This window comes from Cryptomeria japonica, chromosome 7 (assembly GCF_030272615.1).
Source record: "Cryptomeria japonica chromosome 7, Sugi_1.0, whole genome shotgun sequence".
NCBI lineage: Eukaryota > Viridiplantae > Streptophyta > Pinopsida > Cupressales > Cupressaceae > Cryptomeria > Cryptomeria japonica.
This window is the reverse complement of record NC_081411.1, coordinates 109,777,103-109,785,931: the sequence shown is the minus strand read 5'-3', so window position 1 is coordinate 109,785,931 and position 8,829 is coordinate 109,777,103.

The window sequence follows — 8,829 nt, the reverse complement described above, 5'->3', positions numbered from 1 at the left end:
TATATAGTAAGATACAACATGTCTAGGATTAGATAATATGAAATAAATCGCAGCATAGATTTGCCAAGCAATTTCTAATGAATTCGTATTCAGTCAAACTGAAATGATAATCATAAAACATAGGGATAAAGTAAATTATGAATTGATACATTGCTACAGGTTATTGATAAATCTGGACTAAACATAATGACCCGTTTCATATTAATAACAGTGAACAAGAATAATGATTTACATTCATATGAATTTTCTTAATATATGAGTCCGACAATGTCTTTAGGCAGAATTCAACAACAATATTAATATGGACAAAAACAGTGGTAGACCAAATCTGACATGTGTCAGATCTGTCTGCCTTTACTAGCACAATATATATACATATATATATATACATACATACATACATATATATATATATATATACATATATATATATATATATATATATATATATATATATATATATATATATATATATATATATATATACATACACACACACACACACACACACACACACACACACACACACACACACACACACACACACACACACACACACACACACACACACACACACATATATATATATATATGATTAATAAGCAATGGTAGTATTAAGGATTTATACAATGGGTAATAAGCTAATACATAATACTTGTTAATATATATATATATATATATAAAGATGTTGATCAAAAGAAATAATAATATAAGATCAATAAGAATTAGAAAGAACTCTTAGTAAATAGTCAATAAGAGGAATAACAAGATTAATTGTCTAATGAGGATCGTCTAATGAGGAAAATACATAAGTACTTGTTAATAAGCAATAAATTGAAAGACTTTATGTTTAGTCTCTCAATCAACCAATATTAGTATATTGAGATAGATTAATTATGTTAATCAGGTAGGGGACAATACAAATTAATTAGTAAATTAATAAATATTATTAAATCACCAAAACAAAGTATTTATTAATTAGTTGATAATAATAAGTATTTATTAATTAAAATGCGTAAATGATTTATAAATAAAAAATAGGATTAATTATTTAGTATGGTAAGATAGCTAGTACTTGATAGACTACAGAAAAGGTAGAACATCCTAGGTTGGATTCATGTTAAGATAGTTTTGTCTCTTAATCGATTTAGTTAAGTTATAAATATATTGGAAATCAATTAATTATGGTTAAACTGTCTTGAACAAAGTAGGGGACATTATAGAGGAATCCAGAGAGAGATTCATAGGGAATCTCTTAGAGACAATATATATATTGTAGAGGTTAACCATATGCATATGTTAGAGATAGAGAAGCTTGAGCAGGGGTGGGATCTCTGCCAAGCTTTGAGAACATTAATGATTTCACTCATTAATAGAGATCCCAAATAGAGTCCTAGGAGGACGACATCCTGGGTTGCTCCTAATTGAGAAATGTTTCTCAATAGAGGGTTGGGTCAATCTAGGTAAGGTCCAATTGAGTATTGTATCCTTTTTTATATAGATAACAATAAATTAGTTAACATTATTTGTTAAATATGTAGAATAATGTATAGCATTCTTTCTTTTATAATTGCACAAATAAATATATATGTTTAATTATCTTTCATATTGTTTGTATACTAACGTTTGTTTGCAGGACTTGAACGCCAAATAATCCAATCCCCAACTGGGAACATTACAGAGAGAGAGGGAAAGAAAGAGAAGGGAGAGAGGGTGAGAATAGAGAGAGAGAGAGAGAGAGAGAGAGAGAGAGAGAGAGAGAGAGAGAGAGAGAGAGAGAGAGAGAGAGAGAGAGAGAGTAGGATAAGGAGAGGGGGAGGGAGAGAGAGTTAGAGACAGAGAGAGAAGGGGATAGGAAGAGAGGGTGAGAATATGATTGAGTGAGAGAGAGAGAGAGAGAGAGAGAGAGAGAGAGAGAGAGAGAGAGTAGGGGGTAGGAAGAGAAGGATATAATAGTATAAGGAGAGGGATAGGGAGAGAGACTTAGAGACAAAGAGAGAAGGGGATAGGAAGAGAGAGAGAGAGAGAGAGAGAGAGAGAGAGAGGAGAGAGAGAGAGAGAGAGAGTAGGGGGTAGGAAGAGAGGGATATAATAGGATAATGAGAGGGGGAGGGAGAGAGTTAGATACAAAGAGAGGAAGAGAGATAGGGAAAGAAAGAGAAGGGAGAGAGAGAGAGAGAGAGAGAGAGAGAGAGAGAGAGAGGAGAGAGAGAGAGAGAGAGAGTATGGGATAGGAAGCAGGATAGAATAGGATAAGGAGAGGGGGGTAGAGAGTTAGAGACAAAGAGAGAAGGGGATAGGAAGAGAGGGAGAGAGATAGGGAAAGAATGAGAAGGGAGAGAGGGTGAGAATAGGATTAAGAGAGAGAGAGAGAGAGAGAGAGAGAGAGAGAGAGAGAGAGAGAGAGAGAGAGAGAGAGTAGGGATACTGGGGAGGGAGAGAGAGAGATTAGGGGGTAGGAAGAGAGGGATAGAATAGGATAAGGAGAGGGGGAGGGAGAGAGTGTTAGAGATAGAGAGAGAAGGGGATAGGAAGAGAGTGAGAGAGATAGGGAAAGAAAGAGAAGGTAGAGAGGGTGAGGATAGCATTGAGAGAGAGAGAGAAGGGGATAGGAAGAGAGGGAGAGAATAGGATAAGGAGAGGGGGTGAGAAAGGAAATTAGAGAGAGAGTAGGGGGAGATGGGGTAAGATAGAGAATAGGGGATAAGAAGAGAGGGGGAGAATATGATAAGGAGAGGGGAGGAAGAGAGAGGGGGTGAGAGAGGAGATTGGGAGGGAGAGGCAGAGGGAGAGGGAGAGGGAGAGGAAGAGAGAGAGGGGGTGGAGATGCGGAGAATAGGACAAATAGAGGGAGAGGGAGAGAGAGAATGAGAGTGAGAGAGAGAGAGAGCGGGGGGAGGAGGAGAGAGAATAGGATAAGATAACGAGAGGGGGAGGGAGAGGGGGGAGAGGGAGAGGTAGGGGGAGAGAAAGAGAGAGAAGGGGAGAGGGTGCTAATAGGATAGGATAATGAGAGAGAGAGGGAGGGAGACACACACACACACACACACACATAGAGAGAGAGAGAGAGAGAGAGAGAGAGAGAGAGAGACGAGTTAGAGAGAGAACGAGAAGGAGAAGAGGGTAAGAGACTCAACAAAGAGAGAAGTGTGAGGGGGAGAGAGATGAGATAAAACTCAAGGGGGATAATTAGGGCTCGGAAGATAGAGACAATGATGGGAGAAGGAAGACGAGAGAGAGGAAAAGAAGAGAGACATGCATGTATACAAACATATATACATATACCTATATAAATATATGCATATATAACTATAAATATGTATATATACACCCATAAAAACATATTATATATGTATGTCTATGCATATGTGTAGTATATGCTAAGTTTACAAGCATACATTTTGATGTCTTCATAACCTGTATGGGTTTTGTGAAACTCAAAATGATGTTTTTCATAACCCGTACTGGTTTTGTGAAAATTAAAATAATGTTTTTTCATAACCTGTACGGGTTTTGTGAAACTCAAAAGGATGTTTTTCATAACCCGTATTGGTTTTGTGAAACTCAAAATTATAGTTTTTCATAACCTGTATGAGTTTGTGAAACTCAAAATGATGGTTTTAGTTCTACTCAAAATGATGGTTTTAGTTCTACATAACCCGTACGTGTTACGTAGAACTATGAATGGTACATTTTGTTTTTTAAAACCCGAGTGGGTTATCTTGCACATCAAAACTTATGCAGGTTTTGTCTTGTTAAGAGGGTTGGAAAATGACCCTAAGGCTTGCAAGCTCATTTTCCCTCCATTTTTGTCCCTTTACACATTTTTTCATCTTCCAACATGATTTCTCGACTTCATCATCATCAAGTTTACAAATGATCAAGTGGGTATCTCTAAAATTACCACCACAATCTCACACATCTTCTCATATTTTTGACCATATAAATTTTTCTATTTTTAGACAACATTAGCATAGTAAAATTTAATTTTCTTTACCAGTGCCTTGATAGTCCACACAGACATACGTCTACCATTTTTTTAATAACTTTCGACATACTTGACCAAATTCAAAATAAATTCCATATTATTGTTCTACACTATATTCTATACAATTTAAAAAAAATAAAATTTCATTTTCGATTATTTTGATGCAAGTTATGCCCAGCGCACGAACAGGTACCAAATTTCAAGGATGCAGTCACTTCAAAAAATCATTAAAAAACAAATACTTCATGAAAAATTAAAAAAAAATACACAACTTATAGATCTAAATCTTAGCTACCATCCTACCAAAGGATTTTTCAAAATACTAAATATAATTATATATTTTGTGCAGCACACGAAAAACAACTATGTTATATTTTTCTGAAAAAATGAGGAACAATTTTTCGTGCGAGAGAGGTTTGACCCTCTTAATCTTATCCAATTTAAAAAACCTTTAGTATTTTAGAAACTATATTTAGAGTACTACAATTCTTATTCTTTTCTCAATTCTTAGTTTTGAGTGGGTGACCTTCGAATATCTCTTTGAAGTTCAGGTTTACCTGTTTTCAGAAGAAAAAAAAAGTGGCCACTTATACCCCCCTTTTTGTTCACCATCTTGGTGCACTTACCATTAGGAGATGGAAGTTGAAGATAAATATAGCTATTTAATAATTGAAAATTAATAATTTATTTCACCACAAAATTATGAGTTGGGAAGATTGAGTGATGTGGAGATGAGTTGAGATGGAAAAGGAGATTAAATAATTGTAAAAATATTTAATTAATGGGCACTTTATAAGAATGCAAAGTGCATGATTAAATATTAAATATTTTATAAGATTGAACTAGAATAAAGACTAAATAAATTAAATAAATTAAACTTTTCAATTTAATTATTTAATAGTGAAATTATCATTAAATAAATAATAAATTTTTATGTAATTATTCATAGCCAATTTTGAGTGTATACACATTGTTCTAAATGTCTGAAACTGACTTCATTAAGCTTCTCATCTGCACTTGTGAACCTTCACTTACTTTAAATACCATACACAACTTCTCATTCAACTCATACAATCACATTACTTCCTCTAAAAGTTCTCTTCTTTTATATATCGTCCACTCAAATAAAATACATCAATTAGGTGGGCCTAATTTGATGTAACATGTAGCTCATATAAACCATTGGCCTAAAATATTCTCCAAAGCAATGTGAATGGGGAAAAATATGTGTGAAGAATCAAACCATATTGACACAGTTGCATAATTCTCCCACATTATCACCATCAACTCTCCACCTACCATACAAACCAAACATACTCAAGTTGGCTCCAAAGGATAGAACCAATAATGTAACCCATTCAAACATATCTAAAATATAGTGCAGACCTCCATAGAAGTTGCAGATACACAACATAGAATCACCTAACACTAACAAAGCTACATCAAAGAATCACAACACTAGAAACATCAAAAAGTTGAGGAATGCAAAGCATTGCTACAAACAGGTACATTGTCACTATAGAACCAACACTTAGACCAACACCAAATGAGGTGTGAACTAAATAAGATCATGAAATGTTGGATATAGAATTATTTTTTATGCACCAACATTATATTACAATTGCAAGAGAATATGAATCAATCCAGCGCAATACGGGCCAAAATATTGAACCCAACCTAATAGACTATTCATCGATATAGTCACACTAAATCAAAATCTACTACATGAATTTGAATATATCTCCAATGCTCTAGAATAGCCCTAAGACATCTAGATATATCATCTATTGTCATCACCATCAATCACCATAGATAAATATGAAGAAATGAGAAGACACCTGATACACGACCACTGAACACATACTTCAGTCTAACTAACTTTTAGACCTTGGTTGACATCAAAGACACCAAATTTGACATCAATGACAATATAAAATTATATTTGTGACACTATGTACATAACATCCATCTTTGAAGCTTATTGAGCTCAGAGGGAGTGAGTTTGTTTTGGAATAATATAATTAGGGGTCCAACATAATTTTGTAGAAAAATCATATGATGTCCCCTTACCCTTTTCCCTTGATGTTAGAGGGGAAGAGAAGATACTGCATAAATAAGTATTGCCATCAATGACAAAGGGAGATTGTTGCAAATAGAGAGATGTATGTTGTCATTGACGCCAACCGATTGTTGCAACTTATAATGTGGAAAAGAGATGGATTAGTGTAGATGTAAATAATAGAGGTATTGGTGTACATGATTTGATGCATGGGTAAGTGCACAAAGATGGTGGTCAAAAAGGGGGGTATAAGTGAACACTTTTTTTCTGAAATCAGGTGAACCTAAACTTGGAGGCAAAATTTGAAAGTCATCCACTCAAGATATGAAGATAATCAAACAACAAATATTGTATTACTCTGAATCCAGTTTCCAAACTACTAAACTTTTTCAAAATTGGATAAGATTAAGGGGGTCAAATCCTTCGTGCACAAAAAACTGACCCTGTTTTTTTTTTTGAAAAACATAACATAGTGTCTGACGTGCGCATCAAAAAATTCATAGTTAAATTTAGTATTTTGACAAATCCTTTGGCAAAAAGATAGTTAAGAGTGAGCACTAGAAGATGCGTATTTTTTTGTTGAGTATTTTTTTTATGATTTTTCCAATCGAGCACATCCTAAAAATTCGGTTCCTGTTCATGCGCGAAGCATAAGTTGCACTAAACAAATCGAAAATACAAATTTTTTTTGTTTAAAATTGTAAAGAATCAAGTGCACTAAAATAATATATAATTTTTTTTAAATTTGGATAAGTATATCAAAAGTTATTCAAAAAATGGTGCACCTATGTCTGTGAGAACTATGGAGACACTAGTAAAAGAAATTCAATAATAATATGTTATTGTTGTTCAAATTGAAAACACATTATATGGTTAGAAAGCTCAGAAGATGGGTGAAAATATGGTGGCAATTTTAGAAACACCCACTTTATGAAGTGTAAACCTGATGATGATAAAGTTGATAAACCAAGTTGATAAAATAAAACACTTCAAAAATGAGAGAAATGGAGGGAAATCAAACTTCCAATCCGTAGCTTTGTCATCCAGGCCTATTTCCAAGCTAAACAGTCAAAAGTGCATACGGGGTACTTATGGTTTAAAAAGTGCGTACGAGATACTTATAGTGTAAGCAGCGCGTACGTGCTTGTTTCTCTATAAACAACACGTACGCGCTACCTTTACTATAAACAACGCATACACGCTATTGTATAATACGATATTCTATTTATAATATGTGTATATACATATAATATGTGTAATATATAATATGTATATAATATGACATTGTATATATAATATGTTTATATACATATAATATATGTATATATATATATAATATATTAAAAATATATATACACATGTAAGTGTATTGTCTCTCCCTCTCAAACGCATACAAGGTCTCTCTCTCTCTCTCTCCTCTCTCATCTCTCTCCTCTCTCTCTCTCTCTCCCTTCCTCCATACCCCATCCCTCTTTCTCTTCTTCTCTCCCTCCATACCCCACTGCAACTGTGTCTGCACTTCTATAGAAGTAAGTGAATTTATTTCTTGTCTGCAACTTCCTCTTTGATTTTTATCATGTATCCTCTCCTAAAAAATTGACTAATGGATTTTTGTGTGTATATTGAATAGGAGGAATAGGGTTTGAAATTGAACCATGGGTGTATTACCATGACAAACAAGGAAACCTATAGCAATATTCTTCTCAAATGTGTTTTTAATGAGCAAAAGCAGATGTGGAAAATATTGTCAACAAAGCAACATGATGAGTCAGAGTACCTGCAATATGTTTTTCAGAAGAAAACAACATGTAGGAAGAGAAAGAGGGAGAGTAACACAGATGATGTCCTATAGAATGATAGTGGTGGGTATGCGAGAGTTCCCTTATTGTTACACAATGCATGTCACCTAAAGAAATTAAAGTTTGTTTTATGCATGGCAATGGTAGTATAGTGATGATCATCACTTGTCAAACAGCTTGGAACGGTATATACCCATGAAATAAATCAAGTGTGTAATTCCTATAGTCACAATCGAGATCAGTCTTATAACTTGCAAATTTAATAGCATCATATGTTTTAGAACTTAGGCAATACTCTTAGGGTTTAGGTCAAGCTCTTACACTTTCTTTTTAGTGAAGCCTCATTGTTTGTTTGCTTGGAGTCTCGTTGTATGATGTTCTCTCTCTCTCTCCTCTCTCTCTCTCTCTCTACCTTCCCTCCCTCTCTTCTCTCCCTCTCTCCCTCCCTATACCTCTCCCTTCCCCCCATCTTCTCTCCCTCTCTCCCTCTCCCCTCTCCCTCCCTTCCCCCCTCTTCTCTCCCTCTCTCTCCCTCTCCCTCCTTCCCTCTCTCCCTCTCCCACCCTCTCCTCTCTCTCTCTCTCTCTCTCTCTCTCTCTCTCTCTCTCTCTCTCTCTCTCTCTCTCTCTCTCTCTCTCTCTCTCTCTCTCTCTCTCCTTCCCTCTCTCCCTCTCTCACCCCCTCTCTCTCTCTCTCTCTCCTTCCCTCTCTCCCTCTCTCCCTCTCCCACCCCTCTCTCTCTCTCTCTCTCTCTCTCTCTCTCTCTCTCTCTCTCTCTCTCTCCCTCCTTCCCTTTCTCCCTCTCTCTCTCCCTCTCCCTCCCCCCCTCTCCCTCCTCTTCCTCCCTTCCCCCCTTCTCTCCCTCTCTCCCTCTCCCTCCTTCCCTCTCTCCCCTCTCCCACCCCCCCTCTTCTCCCCTCCCTCTACCTCTCCCTTCCCCCCATCTTCTCTCCTTCTCTACCTCTCTCTCCCTCTCCCCTCTC